Consider the following 17817-nt stretch of genomic DNA (forward strand, 5'->3'; position numbering starts at 1 on the left):
GGTGGTCGTAACTGTTTCGTGAAGATTCTATAACATTTTCCATCACCGATGCTCATTAATTACGGATAATACGTATCTGTACTTTTTGCTATCTAGGTTCATTCCTCCGATGTCTTTCAAATTATCAAGAGGTCCGAGTAACCGCTCCTTCCTGTGTTCTTGAATCTTTGCCCGTACCTATTAAGGCTCGTGTCTCTTCGAATACTCTTTGCCAGCTGTCACTCTTTCATTGATCCATGTGTCTTGACATGTCAACACATAATTAATTTCATATATTATGTTGTTACCTGATGAGACGCCAAATGCACATTTCACAGGATTTAACTTCATATTAAATTTGCAAAGAATCTGAAATGTATCAATCAAGTTCTGAAAATGGTCCCCTGTTTGTTGTGATTTGACCAACATATCATCTATATGCACTTTCATGGTTTTGCCTAAGTGTTCTTGGAACATTTTGATTGCTAGCCTTTGGTATGTGGCCCTAGCATTCTTTAAACCGAATGGCATGACTTTGTAACAGTAAGTCCCCCTATTTGTGATGAAGGAAGTTTTTTCTTCATCTAGAGGATCCATTTTAATCTGATTATATCCGAAATAGGCATCTAAAAAACTTAACAATTCATGCTCTGCAGTAGCATCAATTAGTTGATCTATGTGCGGTAATGGAAAAGAATCTTTAGGGCAAGCTTTATTCATATCAGTATAATCTACACAAACTCGCCACTTACCATTCTTTTTAGGTACTACAATAGTATTATCCAACCAATCTGGATATTTTACTTCGCGGATGGATCCAATTTTTAAAAGTTTTTGCACCTCATCTTGAATCACCTGGTTTTTGAAGGAGCCTTGCTTCCTTTTCTTTTGTTTGACAGGTGAGTACGATGGATCTTCATTTAATTTGTGGGTCATTACCTCCGGTGGTATACCTGTCATATTCAAATGGGACCAAGCAAAACAATATGCGTTAGCCTTTAAAAATTCAATCAACTTACGTTTCATATCTAGGTTGAGGTTGGTTCCAATGTAGACTTTCTATCTGGCCAATGTTCAAATAGCACCACAGCTTCCAGTTCCCCGATCGTTGTTTTGATATTTTCATTTTCTTCTAGTTTCTGAATAGTATCGGGCCTCGAATCTGCATCTGTTTGCCCATCTTCAGTTGAGGTTCGCGTTGATGCGTCCTCAACTGTATTCTGTGATTGCTATTTTTCGTCACTTTTTGTGTTTGAATCTGTCACGGAATTAATGCTTCGTGAAGCTTATTGGTCACCGCGGATTTGCTATATCCCCCATTGTGATGGAAACTTGATAACTTGATGTAAGGTAGATGGAACAACGTCCATTTCGTGAATCCACGGTCTGCCGAGAATCATATTGTAAGCCATATCTATTTCTACCACCTGAAATTTCATATCTTTGACCACTCCTTCTACGAATGTGGTGAGTATTATCTACCTTTTTGTTACGACGCTCGAGTTGTCAAAACTAGACAAGGTGTGTGCCTTGGGTATCAGCTTTTCATCAGCTTGCATCTTGTTTACCACTATTAACAGAATGATATTCATGGAACTACCTGGATCAATCAAAACTTGTTTTACATTAGTGTCATGTACAAGTAAAGATATTACCAGTGTATCATTAAGCGGGATTAGCACGCCATCTACTTCTGCATCATCAAATGTAATACTATCTTCTTCCAAAACCTGTCGAACTCGCTTCCCGTGTGTAACTGTAATTTTTGACACTTTCTTTGTTGCCGTATATGTTACGCCATTGATCTATTCTCCTCCACTTATGATATTAACCGTCCTTTTATATGAAGGAGGTTTTGGGGGCTCCTGCCTGTTCTTTATATATGCTTGCTTTCCCTTTTCACTAAACAATTCAGTTAAATATCCTTGTTTTAATAAATGTTCAACTTCTCCTTGCAGCAATCTATAATCCGTCGTTTTGTGACTGTGATCGTTGTGAAACTCGGACAAAAAATCAGGATTTCGCTTGTTCGGGTTTGATCTCATTTCCTTTGGCCACCGTACCATGTCTCTCATGCTTCTTAAAATAGCTACTAACTCGGATGTGCTAACATTGAAACTGTAACCGCCGATCTTTGACTTCGAGCTTCTGTCATCATCTTGCGTCTCTCGCGTGTTTTGTTCTTTTCCGAACCTTGATGATGAACCTGACTTTCTATCTCTTGATCTATGATCGTACCTTGGGTTTTCCTGTTTTGAACGTGAGTCTCTTCCTGCTGGTCCCATCTAAGGCTCGTACCTATTTTTACCGGACCTTTTTTCAGTTTCAGCTCGTCTTGAACTTACCCTTTCATCTTTTTGAGACTGAATGATGGTATCTTCTTCTATCCGTAGCTTCGTGATATATCTGTTATAAGCATCATTCCAAGTTGCTGCTGGAAATTCTCGTAAACTTTCCTTAAGTCTCCTCGTGGATTCTGAATTTTTTTCATTTAGATTACTAGCAAATGCCATAGCTACCCAGTTATTAGGTACACATGGCAACATCATCCTCTCACACTGGAATCTGTCTATGAATTCCTTGAGCAGCTCCGTATCTCCTTGTTTTATTTTGAAAATGTCCTTTATTCTTTTTTCAACTTTTTAAGCTCTCGAGTATGCTTTGATAAATGAATCTGCAAGCTCAGCAAAAGAATCTATAGAATTTTCGGGTAAAAGAGAGTACCATGTTAATGCTCCCTTAGTGAGTGTTTCTCCGAATTTTTTGATCAATACTGATTCAATTTCTTTCTTGGTCAAGTCGTTGCCCTTTACACCGGTTGTGAATACAGTTACGTGATCCCGTGGATCAGTTGTTCCATCATATTTCGGAATATTGGACATCTTGAATTTCTTCGGAATTGGTAGAGGGAAGCACTTGGCTTCCAAGGTTGTTGTGAATATTTTTCCATATCTATTCCCTTGATTACAGGCGGCACCCCAAGTATTTGCTCTATGCGGTTGCTCTGCTCCTCGAGCTGTTTCTGCAAAGTTAGTACTAAATTTTGTACATCAGAATTAATTGAGTTACCTGGACCTCCATCACGAGATTTGCTGAGGGTTCCGCCACTGCCTGAGTTAACGAGTCCTGAGCAAGGATTTTCTAGGGTGTTGTTGTTTGGAGTTGGTGTTGGGGGCACAACCGGCAAGTGGTTGGTAAAAGCCTGAAGAGCATTGCTGACCTATTGAGCGATTAATTTTTTCAAAGCTTCATCGATAGCTTGATCATTTGCAAGTCTGTCATTTTCATTCGATTCAAATCTATCAGGAGTCCCCTCTCGTGATTGTCGAGGAGAATGTTGTGGTGAGGGAACTGGAGTTCTGTAACCTTGTTGGTTCAGCTGATGTTGTGGATCTTCTTGGTGTGGTAAATTTTGTTGGTTGTTGTTGTTGACATTCGACATGATTGTTTTGATAAAAGAATCAACTTGGAAAGCAAAAGATTATCAGATTCCTGGTAACATAACCAATTTGTTTAACCAGAAAATAGGGATTTTAGTCAAAGCCTAATTTTAGAAGAACTCGGGTTACTGATAATCAAATAAGGAATAAATAAGAAGAATTATCTTAAACGATAGCTGAGTAAATAAAAGAAAGCAAAGTAAATCAGTGTATTCCAATAATATTCTCTGACCTTACAAATATTTATTTCTCTCTTTTTATAGCTATTTCTAAGTAATACGTTTCTTTCCTCTCACAACAGAGCCCTTATGAGCAATTAAAATATTCTCTGACCTTACAAATATTTATTTCTCTCCTTTTATAGCTATTTCTAAGTAATACGTTTCTTTCCTCTCACAACAGAGCCATTATGAGCAATTAATGGCATTAATGTAACGTTATAATTGGCGATCGTAACTGTTTCGTGAAGATTCTATAACGTTTTCCATTATTGATGCTCATTAATTACGGATAATACGTATCTGTACTTTTTACTATCTAGGTTCATTCCTCCGATGTCTTTTCAAATTGTCAAGAGGACCGAGTAACCGCTCCTTCCTGTTTTCTTGAATCTTTGTCCATACATATTAAGGCTCGTGTCTCTTCGAATACTACTTGCTAAATGTCACTCTTTCATTGATCCACGTGTCTTGACATGTCAGCACATAATTAATTCCATATATTAACTTGATTTTTCCCAATACAATAAGATAGTATGATTCTTTCGTCTTACAAGGAGTGATGAAAGTTGTTTATATGCTTTCTAGCGCACCAAATGGTGAGAATTTTTCTTAGCAATTTTCGACCTCTTTCTTAAGAGCTTCGTGTAAAAAGGTATTACAAACCTTTGTTATCCTTAAAACCTTTATCTCAATGAAAAATCTAACATATATCAAGGCTATTTAGCTAAAAATAAATCCAGAAAGAAAATAAACCCTCTTTACTAATACATGATTGGGTGTGACCATTCCTCCTTTTACCTTTTTTTTTTTTGGCCTTCATTTGCTCTAAAAAGGAATTCACGAAAAGGTGGACTTGAAATAACATTGGTTCCTGTCTTCCAGACCTTATTTTTTTATAAAACAATTAAATAAATAAATGACCCATTTTCTTCCGACATCACTTGTCTGTAGAGCAGGAGTCTTACACACACATACCCGTGCAAAATCATTGTCTTCTCTTATTGTTTCCTCATCTATAGCATGGCATCATTAATATATTACTCCGTCCATTTACTTTTATTTGTCAATAATGGACTTTATACGTCTTTAAAAAATAATAAATAAAATACATATTTTATCATAATACCCATAATAATAATAATAATATTTCAAAAATAAATAATATTTTGGGAAGTTTTGAGAAATAATATGTGAATTGAGTAATTATTGATTAAGAAAACATGAAATATATATATATATATATAATCTCCTCTTGATTTGCTAAAATTGACTAGTAAAAGTAAAATAAATTTTTAATATTGTGGACCAGCAAAAGTAAACGGATGGAGTAATTATTTATTTGTAAAATTCTATGGATATCTTTTCTGTATATAAAAAGTAATTCCTTCTAGTCCATTTTAGTGTCATGGTTACTAAAAGAATAGGTCTAAAATACTTATAAATTTAGAATATCAAGATATAATTAATTATTTTTTCATTCTATCTTTAGTATTAATTATTCTTGAGAGAAAGGAACATTAATTACATAGCATAGAAAACCAAAATATAAAGAGTAAATAGGGCGTAGTAATAAAAATAGTACAACAGTGTGTGACTGTGAACACAAATTGGGTATTATAACAAGCTCCTTTAATTAAACTTGTCCATTTCGCTTCCCGTTTCCTTGAAAGAGAGAATCCTTACATTAATGAACCAATATTTACAAATTTATCTACCTCTGCTACCGTGCTACGAGCAGCTTCTCCACCTAGCTCCACGATAGGAAAATGTACAAAATTATTCACAGGCCAAGGGAAGGCGAACAAAAGTGTCAAAATTACTAGTGCTTGGAATTCTGTGGCAAGACCTCCCACTTTGTTTTTTTCTTGATAGAGCAAAGAAAGAGGAGAATCTTAGACCAAATGTCTTTTTTTCTTGACCAAGTCTGTTATCTATCTCTTTCTTCTTGTTGTTTTTACATCAACAGAGAGTGTTGTTATTCACTTCAATCTCTCAAACATTATGTATTTTTCTATACTTGAAATTTTTTTAGTCGAGAGGTGAACTCGCCAGAACAATATATACAAGTTGCTTAGTTTTTTCTTAACGAGAATTTTTTTTTACCGAAATTTGTTGTAGAACGTCACGTGAAAAACAAAGCTCCAAAAACAAAGCCGAATATATTAGTCCAGAGTTCATCCCGACAGATGAACAAAAATTTACTGTTGTCAGTATCACAAGGAATAAAAATGTTAAGGGGACATGTGAAAATAATACATGTGATATAGTGATTATTATTATTAGGTTTTGGTTAATTCTGCATGGTGGCATGTGAATATGTGATTAGTTAATCATGCAATAGAATTTTCTAGAGAAAAGCTAACCAAGAAATAAGTTTGGCTGCAATCTCAATGATTTACCCAAAAAAGCAAAATAAAGGGCTGGGTCCTTTGGAGAAACTCTTTCTCCCTCCTAATTATGGCAGTCGTGTGGTTGATTCAAGAATTTTATGCAGCAGAGCAATCTCTTCTATAGTGTTGCATTTTTTTCTGGCGGATCCCTTCGGTTCATCGTATCGGAGTGATTCGAGAAGAACGATTAGATTCTTTTTAATCCAAACACTTCTTATGATCAAAGATCTAGTAACATATATTTTATTTGAATATATATATGCATAGGTAGATTCTTTCTTTTAATAGAAAGTTAGCGGACTCATCGGCGCCTTGATAACTTTGAATATAATCTTGAACAGAGCCTTTCATCTTGAGTCTATCTCATTTACTTTATGTTTAGAGCGGAGGTACGCTGATCATTAAAGATTGTAGTAGAATGAATATGATCTGTTCACTCTTAATAAAAAAAATTGAAATGGAAAAATCTTTGTAAATAGCGCTTGCCCTTATAATAAACTTTATGTGACGCGAATTCTGATTAAGCAAAACCCCAAAGCAGATAACAGATATTAAGTGGGAAAAGAAAAGAGAAAAAAAGAGCGGAGGCACGCTGGCTCCGAAAGTTCAATTTTCTATCGTTGGAGTTTGGAGTAATATAATTATTTAAGTTTTCTAACCGAAATCTGTAAATGTTCTGACGGAAAGTCATATTCACGTGTGATGACAGCAGTTAATAACTTGTTTTATTTTCGCCCCTTCTTCATCTGCATTCTTATTCATTGTTACTATCACTTGAAAAAAATTTGGAGCATTTTTCTTTACTTGATAAAGGTACAGTAAAACTTTGAACACAATATATATCTTTGTAAATTGTGGTAACATAACAACCTGGCTTTGTGAAGAATTTAACAATATGCAGATGAAGAGAGAAATTGAGATTGAGAATTTTCGAGAGAGAAATCAGAGAAGCTATGCTCTGTATATTGATACAACCAACTCACTGAAAAGACGAAGAAGCTACAGTATTTAATTAACTAACTGACAGATGTACATCAGTAACACTAACTAATGCTATAGTTAAGTTAAGCTAACTAAGGTTAACTACAATGGTTATTATAACCTATATTCTTTACACTTTGTCAATGTCAGTTCCCATTTCTGCGCCTATACAAGCCAAATAATTGACCAATAGTTACAAATTTTCTACCTATGCTATAAGCAACTTTTCTCCACCTAAAAGGTAAAAATGGTTGCAAAATAGGACAATAGAGAGTAGAAACAAGACCATGTTGAATCTATTCACGAATGAAATGACAATCAATATCAATGTGCTTCGTACGTTCATGAAATACAGGATTGGCAGCAATAGCAAGAACTGATTTGCTATAACTGTAGATAGGCACAGAAGAATTATGATCCACTCCTTGCTCCTTGAGTAAACCAATAATCTATGTAATCTCTGCAATTGTGGATCTGTGATATTCAGTTTCAGCTGAGCTTCTAGAGATAGTGGACTGCTTCTTAGATTTCAAAGAAATCAAGGAAGAGCCAAGCTTGACGAAATAGCCTGTGACTGACTTTCGTGTGTTGAGATATGCAGCCCAATCTGCATCACAAAATGCTGAAAGTGATTCAGAACACTTAGCAGCCAAGAAAACTCCCAGACCAGGACTACTTTTGATATATCTAACCACCTTGAGTGCATCTTCCATATGAGAAATCTTGGGACGATGCATAAATTGGCTCAAACTTTGAACAGCAAAAGAGATGTCTGATCTTGTAACAGTCAAATAAAGAAGTTTACCCAAAAGCCTTTAATACTGCCCTGGATCAGTCAATAATGTGTCATCAGAAGTACCTGTATGAGTGTCAAATTCAGCAGTAGTGAGCTTCACATTTGGCTCCATGGGACAGGATACAAGTTTAGAGCATGAGAGCCCCAACTCAGCTATGAGTTCTAGGGCATACTTGCGTTGATGCATTAATATACCATCATTATTTCGTGCAAATTCTATGCCTAGGAAGTACTTAAGCTCTCCTAGGTCTTTGATCTTAAAAGAAGTTTGTAAGTCATCCTTAGTCTGTTGGATTATGATGGGATTATCTCCAGTGATAAGAAGGTCATCAACATAGACCAGAACAACCACCATGTGATCTCCTGACCTTTTGATGAACAGAGAATAATCTAACTGACTTTGTTGAAATCCAGCATCCATCAAGGCTGATGTGAGTTTGAGATTCCACTGTCTAGATACTTGCTTAAGTCCATAGAGGGACTTAAGCAGTTTGCAAACTCTGAATTCAGCTTTTGGTCCATTGAAACCTTGAGGTATCTCCATATACACCTCCTAAGATAGATCACCTTGCAAGAAAGCATTGTAAACATCTATTTGTTGAATAGACCACTGCCTTGAAACTGCAATAAACAACACACTTCTAGCAGTAACCATTTTCACCACATGTGAAAAAGTTTCTTGGTAGTCTAAACCTTCTCTCTGATTATACCCTTTAGCCACTAATCGAGCTTTTAACCTTTCAACTTCTCCTGATGCCTTATATTTAATCTTATAAACCCATTTGCATCATATTGCCTTTTGTCCTTGTGGCAAGGGATACCAGTTCCCAAGTCTTATTATCCTCCAATGCTTTGATTTTTGCCTGCATTGCTTCTACCCATCTTTTGTCCTTTACTGCCTCTGAATATGATGTAGGTTCTATTTCCACTGAAAACTTTGCCAAGTAGCTTTGATATTTTGAAGAGATAGCTTTATATCCAGTCACCTCTGAAATAAGGTACTTGCAGCAGCTTGCAGAACTTTTCTTGCCATCTCTGACATAACCCTTAAGCCATATGGGAGGCTTAGATACTCTTATGGATTTTCTAGGTTCCTCAATATCAGGCAAAATAAGAGAATCACCAGGACTACCCACACTGTTATATTTAACAGGGTATGAGATGTTCTACTCATCTGAGATAACTGGAGTTAGAGTAGGAGAACGTGGCATATTGGTTCCCTCAATATGAGTATCAGTAGCAGAACTAACTGCCTTCAGTTCTTCATCAAAATCTTGTCTTGGCACTGGAATTTTATCCAGGAATAATGATTCTGATGACCCTTCTACTGTGTGGAAAGGAAATATATCCTCATAGAACACTACATCTCTGCTTATAAAAAATACTTTATTCTCCAAATTCAAAAGTCTGTAACCTTTCTGATGTGCAGCATATCCTAGGAAGACTGACCTCACAACTCGAGGAGCAAATTTATCATGGCTTGTCAGATTAATAGTAAAGCATAAATATCCAACTACATTTAAATGTGTCAATGAAGGTGGCTTACTCATAAGTAATTCACATGGTGGCTTATGTCCCAAGACAGAGGAGGGAATCCTGTTGATTATATTACAACAGCATCAATCCAATGTCCCTTGTGAACACCTAATTTTTGCACTATTTTAACACCTCTTAAAGTTATTAGTGTTTTGTTATTTTAATTATTTTTCTCAATTTTTGTGACTTTAATTGCATATTTCCTATCATAAAATACTAAAAAAAATAGTTCTTTCTTCATTTGTGCATTTTAAGAATTAACTAGTTGTTCAGTTGGTGAATTAATCTAGTTAATTGATCATTAGAATAAGTTATTTAATTAATTTATTTGTATAAAATTAGTTTAATAAGTAGGATTAAGGAAGAAATTTGGCCAAATTTGAAAGAAAAAGTGTCAAAGAGTGCAAGATAAAGGGCTGCCATTGAAAGGGTCTGAAACTACGTAGTTTTGCCTCAAAACTACGTCGTTTCACTAAATGAAACAAGATCAAATCATACCCACCCATTCCAACTTGATCAAATGGATCTCATTCACTCTTGGCTTAGGTACTTAAAGCCTCAAAAGTCTGAAAATTATCCTCATTTTCACCCATAATTCTTTTCTCCTTCTTCTCTCCTGTCTCTCTCTTCACTCTCTCTACGCCGCCCCAGCTCCGCCCACCGCCGCCGGCCGGAAATCACCGCCGCCGGCAGACCACCTCCAAACACCTCCAAATTCACACCATGTAATCTCCACAACTTCCTCTTTCCATATCTCCAAAGCAAATCCTTCAAAAATCTCTCAAACTCCTTGAATCTTAGATCTAGGAAACTTTTCCGTCACTTTTGCCCAAATTATTGAAGCTCCAACCACTACCGTACCACAATACCTACATTAATGGATAGAGCTCCCTAAGACCTAGCTATTGATGCCAATTTTACCCTGAAAATTCGGCGACCAAAATCCGGCCAAATTCCGGCGACCTCCCCGAACACCCTCTTTGGGCATACCATCATTTTTCGGCCACTTGAATTATAAAATGGTAAAAATCCTATTCTTTTGTGGCTGTTTTTTCTATTTTATTTTTATTTTTTTAGATTTTATTTTTGTCTATGATTAATTATAGTTTTTGAAGTTTGAAATGTTAAATTTTCTGTTTTCTGCACTTGTTGAAGTAGTAAAATAGTTTTGTGTTGATAAAAGTGAGGTAGTGAAAAATACTTAAGAGTATATGGTACTTGTTTGGTTGTTTATTTACTGCTTCAAGACTCTTTAAGTACAACACTCAAAAGTCAAATTGTTTGGTAAGAAAATGTAGACCTTTGGACAGTGTTTGAATAAAAGTCTGTCTTTGAATAGTGGAGAGCAGATTTTATTTGAAATACTTGACAAGATTTGAACCAGAAAGTCTGACATTTTGAATTTAAGAGCAGATTTTGTAAAAAAATCTATCAAAAAGATTGAATTTTTATTTTTTTTGAAATAGCTGATTGTTTTGATATATAGGAGGACACTCCATCTTACTGAGGGAGCTCTAGACTCACAAAAAAGAGAAAAAAATCAGTAGCTATAATATCCCTTAGCAGCTTTTGTGAGTTGATTCTTAAGTGAAAAACTTGTTTAAGAAAAATAGAGTAGTCTTGAAAGATTTTTCTGGAGTTACATAATTGTACTGTTTTGCTGGGGTATTTCTAGTTTATTTTCTTGGGTTTGAATCTGCCGGTTGTCGCTGTCTTTTGCTGTTGTTGCTGCCCGTTTAATTGTTTCGCTGTTGATTTTGGAAAGAGCTGACTCTGTTGTATTTGTTCTTCTTTCTGCTGTCCAGGTAATTTTCGGACCATGTTAACTCATAAAATCGAGTTGGAATGAAAGATAATGAAGCTGAAAAATATTAGTAGCTTTATCCTTCTATTGTAATTCATTTTTATATGCTCTTGAATGTTTGATAATGTTATAACAATATATTAGTTAATTAAATTGTGTTAAGCATCTTTAATTATTTTTATCTTTACAAAGCATTAGATATAATTTCACAGGCATTTGGTTGTCTGAAAGGAGCATATATATTAAAATTTGAACCCTTGTAGCCATGTTTGTCCCTTTGTTGTCACCAAGCTAAGTTTTTATTATTTTATTATTATTATTATTATATTTTAGAGTCCCAATAATCTTTTTTTTTATCTCTTAAAAAATACTTATTTAGTAAGGTAGTTAAGTTGTAGATTAGAAAGACAATCTGTAAACTTATTTTTGTAAATAGTTGGCTACGGATTGCAAATAGCAAGATATGGCCAAATCTGTAACATAGCTTTAAAAGGCCATATCTGCAGATTTAAAGTCCCAAAGCATATGGGCTTTTGGATTTTGTCTTGGACATGAGCCCATTTGACTCCATCAACCCAATAGTGGGCTGCCTCATTCAATGTCAAGACAAGCTCACATCTTATTAGTTTTAAGCAATGTCAATTGATAATTTTCTCTCATTACTCTCATCTTTTAAATTAGTATTCATAACAATAATTTTCTCTCATTAGTTAAGTTGTAGATTATTATTCAAATCTTTTCTTTATTTTTTTTAAAATAAATAAAAACGGACATAAGAAAAGCATAAAAATCAAATAAATCACAGTTTATCCAAGTTTAATTCAAGCCAAATGTAGTCAATAAAGCGACCGTGCTAGAACCAAAGGACTCAGGGAATGCCTTACACCTTCTCCCCGGTCAACAGAATTCCTTATCGGGATTTTATTTTCGCAGACCAATAATAATAGAGTCAAACCTTCCTTTGAATAGGGATTCAAATAAAAGGTGACTTGGAACACCAGTAGAAATCAATTCCAAGTGGCGACTCTATAAATAAAATAATCTCTACTTCAAATTTGTCACTTTAATTGGAAAAGCTCTTTAACCCACAATCCATAACATTTTACACTTATCTCTTGGAGGGGTAAAAAGGGGTGTGACAGCTCTGACGACTCTGCTGGGGACAACCAGAATTCGAGCTTGTACATGTTGACTTTTATTTGTCTTTATTAATTTTTTATATACTGTGATTTATTTGGGTATAATGTGCCACTTGTTTGCTTTTTACCACTTTGATATTTTTGAATGGTACATATAAATTATTTTCTCACGTACCCCCTCCGAGTCTTCTTGAATTAAAATTGGGCATTTGCTTGACATAGCCCGCTTTCTTTGAGATAGCCGGGGTGTTTGTCACTCGGTGAACGATTTTAGTCACACCTATTTTAGGTGGGGAGCACCACCAGTTAAGCCGGAAAGCAATGCTACCGGTACACTGACCCTCCTCGGCTCGAGTTGTCCGCTCGAGTAAGCCAGTCTAGATACATTTTCCACCAAGATTTAAACCTAGGAGAACAAACCTCATATCGGATTTTTCCTAGTAGGTTCGCTCTATGTGCATCACATGCATTTGACTTAGCGAAACTCGGCACAGGGGCCGAGTCCGTATAAGACAGGTATCCTATTTGAAACTATCATGTTCACGTATGTGCTACTTGATACATCATTTGGAAGGCTTGTTTGCATTGTCTACCGACTTTAGAAAATTAGTGTAGCAGAATTATTAAAAAAAAGGTACCCAGTTTGACCGAACTACGCGGGTCTGATTATCATCGGATGTGAGATACGTACGCAAACCTCATCGGTTCCGGCCCCCAATTTTCAAAAAAAACAAAATCAAATATATTTCCCTTTACTTCCTTCTTTAGAAAATAATTTCTTAGAGACCCCAATTTTAAAAAAAATCAAAAAAAAATTAATATTTTCTTCTTTTTTCTTTTATAAGTCTTTCTTCCACAAAAAAAAAATCAAAATCAGATTTATTTATTTTTTCTTCAAAAATCACAAAAAATTAAATAAATGAAAAAAGAAAAAATCGAAAATTCCAAAAAAAAAATTGTTGAATTCCAAAATATTTTTTTTTCTGTTTCAAAAGTTTTTCTTTCAAAAATTGAAAAAAAATAATATTCGAAATTCAAAAATATTTTATTTCTTCTTTAGAAGTGTTTATTTCAAAAAATTCCAAAAAACTAAATTCAAAAAAAAAAGAAACTTTAAAAAATAAAAAATAAAATCTTTTTTTTAATTCTTTCTTTCAACAATTCCAAAAACAAAATGAAAAAAAACTTTCTTCTTTTGAATCCTTTCTTTCTACCAAGAAAAAAATCCAAAATCATTTTCCTTGTTAGGAGCTTTCGTTGAGTTATTTGTATATGAGTAAAAAATGAAAGTTAGTTTATGTACTTTATTTCTGATTTTTTCTGAACTACGTAATGATCTGATTCATGCAGCGTCATGATACGTAGGCGATCCTCATCGGATTCGATCATAACCATAGAATTAACTGAGGAAAAAATAAACTAAAAAAAAAGAAAAGAAAAAAAAAAGAGAGTGACAAAATAAAAGAGTGACAAAAAAAACAGAAAGGAGAATGCCAAAAACTAAAAAGCGACAGAGACGAAAAAAATCAAGAGTGATTAAATAGAGGTAGAAATAAAAGAAAAGAGGTACATACTTAAAGGGTTAGTTAAGGCCGGGATGAAACATGCAACCGTTCAAACACATGGTAGAAAGATTTAACTATTAGGTGCATTGCATCCCCAACGTGCGATTTCCTATGTGTTAAATGTCTCAAAACTAACGAGGTTGTGGTGTGAGAAAATTAGTCAGGTTCTGTTTAGGTAGTTGGTTTTGTTGGTATGCAGTGATGAATGCGCAACCTTGCACGCGGCCACAACATTATACACAAAACCGAGCTCCACCTCCTAGAAATGCACATCCTTACCCAGCTCCATAAAATCCCCAACCAAATGATCTCCGATACAATCCTCGCCCAAGAGAGCCTTTGAGAAAGAATCAGTTCACCCCCATTGGTGAATCGTATTCAAGCTTGTTCCAAAAGCTAATCAGGCTAGATCTATTGCAGTCAGTGGCCCCGAAATGGCCGAACCCCGAGTCCCCCTCGCACCGAGCTGATGTTAGATGTGAATACCACTCTAGAGCAGTGGGACACAGTACATAGGACCGTTAGACCCTCAAAAGGGTAGTTGAAGATTTGATTGAAACTGAAAGAATCATTTTTCGGGATGAAGAAACTTTTGATGTGATGAACAATCTGTTGTCTGCCCACAACATTGGGCCAATGGTCAGAATGATTTGTGAGGCTGAGGAATTTGATCCGACACCGAAGGCCGTTGCAGCCTTTGCCGAGATAGAAGAAAAGCCAAAAATGATCGCCAAGCATGAAAGTTCCCCATCAAACGGGAGTCTTAATGGCCAGTCTTGCTATCCTTTCTGCATCCGGATTATCTCAGGGTGTGATCCGGATATTTTACCTTATTGTCTTACATTCTGATGCAAACCCTTCTATCTTCAAAAAATTGAAAAAAAAAATAAAAATCAAAAAATCAAATGAATTAATATTTTATTTTCCAGGAATGTCTCTTTTCTTTCTTATTCTCTTTTTAGTTCTGTTAAATGCAGATTTCAATAACATGACATGCTTGCGAACTTCATGCCCAGATCCTGAAAGCTGTCAGGCCTCGAAATAATGAATCAAGGATTAGATCGCAATGAAGATAAAGTTTAAGGAAATAAAATAAAGAGTTGGAACAACTGAAGGGAAATTGGTTCCCGGGTTGGAAAGGTCCATACATTGCAACAAGAGTACTACCAAAAGAGTGTGTCGCACTTGGGACACATCGAAGGAAATGTCCCTGAAATAACTGTCAATGCAAATGCAGTCAAAAGGTACTATGTTGGATCCTCCATATAGTGCTAATATTCTCCAATTGGGATGACGAAGGCTTTCATTCTCGCTAACCATACACTATCAACCCTTTGCAAATCCTTTGAGCCGGCTCCCATTCTTTGAACACCCTCTTTGGAACCTGAAAGTGTTATTGAAAAATGAAATGAAAAAAAGAAGAAAAAGAAAAAAAAATGTACAAAAAAAAGAGGAAGAAAAAACAAAGAAAAAGAAAAATAAAAGAGGAAAAGGAAAGGAAAAAGAAAGAGTAAACAAAACAAAACAGAAAAACGAAAGAAAAAAAAAGTTCCCTGAACTACGTTCGACTTGATTCCAAAAGGATACGTAGGCAACCTCTCTCTGGGGTTCAGTCACACCAAAATAAAAATCCAAATTCCCCCAAAAGTGAAACTAGGGCAGATGTTGTAATGGTCCGACGATGATCCCGCCTGAATGGTTCCAAAGTTGTAATTCGATCCAAATCATTTTTACCCAAATCCTTTCAAGTCCTTCCGATCTATCGGTGAGAATGTTCAAGGATCAGAGAATACGACTACTTGGATCTGATGCAATAAAAATAAGAGAAATAAAATGAGAGAGTCTTATTGGTGAAAACCCACACAGGCACCATGAGGCGATGGTAAGAAGAGAAATGAAAAATAAGAGAGTCTTGTTAGTGAAAACTCGTAAAGAGCACTATAAGGCGAGAATAAAAATGAGAGAGGTCAGCTCGTGAAAACCCGCAAAGGGCGCCCCTGATCGAAAAGAGGATCCTCACAGCCATCGGCACCGACAGAGTCCTGACAAGGTTTCTCGATTTTGAGGAAAAAATTGTGATGAATTTCTGAGAGTATGACGGTTTACACAAATCAGGCATCCAGTCCAAAAGGCATGTCATGTTCATTGAAGTCCGCATGTATTCCAGATAAGTCCTTCTTTCCTTTCCCCGAAAGGGACACTTCTTATTTTAAACTCATTCTCCATTCCATTGTTTGTTTTCTTTGAATCCCTTTCGGTCTAACACTGTTCCGAAACTAAGACAAAGAAAGGATGGCAAGACTGATTTATAGGGTTCTCATTTGGCGCGAGCTAATGTGCAGAAAGGCACCCAGCCTCTTACGGGCATCAAGTCGACCCCGACTAGCCATGGCGGCCGATGCTTCGAAATCAAAACTGTTGGAAAGAGAAAATCCAATAGAGTGCGTATAAAGGCAAATGAAGTTGAAAAGGTTGAGTCCCATGTGTCTAACCGTCTCGGCAAAGAGTTGAAAAAAGCCAAGGCATTCCAAATGCTCTGAATTTGAAGTTGGGAGAAAGAAGCCAGAAAAGAAAGGCCAACAAAGGCGAAATAAAATTGGAAAAGGTTAAGTCCCACGCGACTAGCCGTTACAGCAAAGTTTGAGGAACCGAAACTTCCCCAATGCTCCGAAGAAAAGAAAAGAAAAAAAATGATGAAAAAAAAGAAGAAAAAAAAAAGAAGAAAAAAAGAGACATCAGAAGGAAAAGGCCTATGAAGGCAAGATAAAGTCGAAAAGGTTGAGTTCCACCAACCAATCATCATGACAAAGTCTAGATAAGCTAGAGTTTCTCCAGAGTCAGAAAGGCAATCGGTATTCAGGAAACAACCAGTTTCAGTTGAAAGGGCTGAGATCAAGTGATCAAAACAATCAAGGCCACAAAACCAACCACCACTTTGAAAACTCACAAATTATTCTTTATTTGAAACAGGAATAAAGCATGCAGAATGGTGATTCTAAAAGAAGGAATGTCACCAAACGTAAGCTCCTTAAAATATCCATTTTCCTTTTACTTTCGGCATACATCACTATTGTTCACACCTCCTATTTTTATGTAGCTTAACCCAGGTAGAACCGTTTCGCCTAGGGGGATCCAGCTCCTAGTTTTCGGGTAGAAGTACTCTTCGCTCAGGTTATTTTTACGTAGCTTAATCCAGGTAGAACTTTTTTCTCCTAGGAGGATCCAACTCATAGTTCTGGGTAGAAGTACTCTTCGCTCAGGTTTTTACGTAGCTTAACCCAGGTAGAACCTTTTTCTCCTAGGTGATCCAGCTCATAGTTCCGGGCAGAAGTACTCTTCGCTCAGGTTGTTTTACATAGCTTAACCCAGGTAGAACCTTTTCACCTAGGGGGATCCAGCTCATAGTTCCGGGTAGAAGTACTCTTCGCTCAGGTTGTTTTTACGCAGCTTAACCCAAGTAGAACCTTTTCACCTATGGGGATCCAGCTCATAGTTCCGGGTAGAAGTACTCTTCGCTCAAGTTATTTTTACGTAGCTTAACCCAGGTAGAACCTTTTCACCTAGGGGGATCCAGCTCATATTCCGAGTAGAAGTACTCTTCGCTCAGGGTGTTTTACGTAGCTTAATTCAGGTAGAACCATTTCACCTAGGGGGATCCAGCTTATAGTTCCGGGTAGCAGTACTCTTCGCTCAGGGTGTTTTACGCAGCTTAACCCAGGTAGAACCGTTTCGCCTAGGGGGATCCAACTCATAGTTTCCGGATAGAAGTACTCTTCGCTCAGGGTGTTTTACGTAGCTTAACCCAGGTAGAACATTTTCGCCTAGGGGGATCCAGCTCATAATTCCGGGTAGAAGTACTCTTCGCTCAGGCTATTTTACGCAGCTTAACTCAGGTAGAACTGTTTCGCCTAGGGGGATCAAGCTCATAGTTTCGGGTAGAAGTACTCTTCGCTCAGGTTGTTTTGC

This window comes from Nicotiana tabacum, chromosome 11 (assembly GCF_000715075.1).
Source record: "Nicotiana tabacum cultivar K326 chromosome 11, ASM71507v2, whole genome shotgun sequence".
Taxonomy (NCBI): Eukaryota; Viridiplantae; Streptophyta; class Magnoliopsida; order Solanales; family Solanaceae; genus Nicotiana; species Nicotiana tabacum.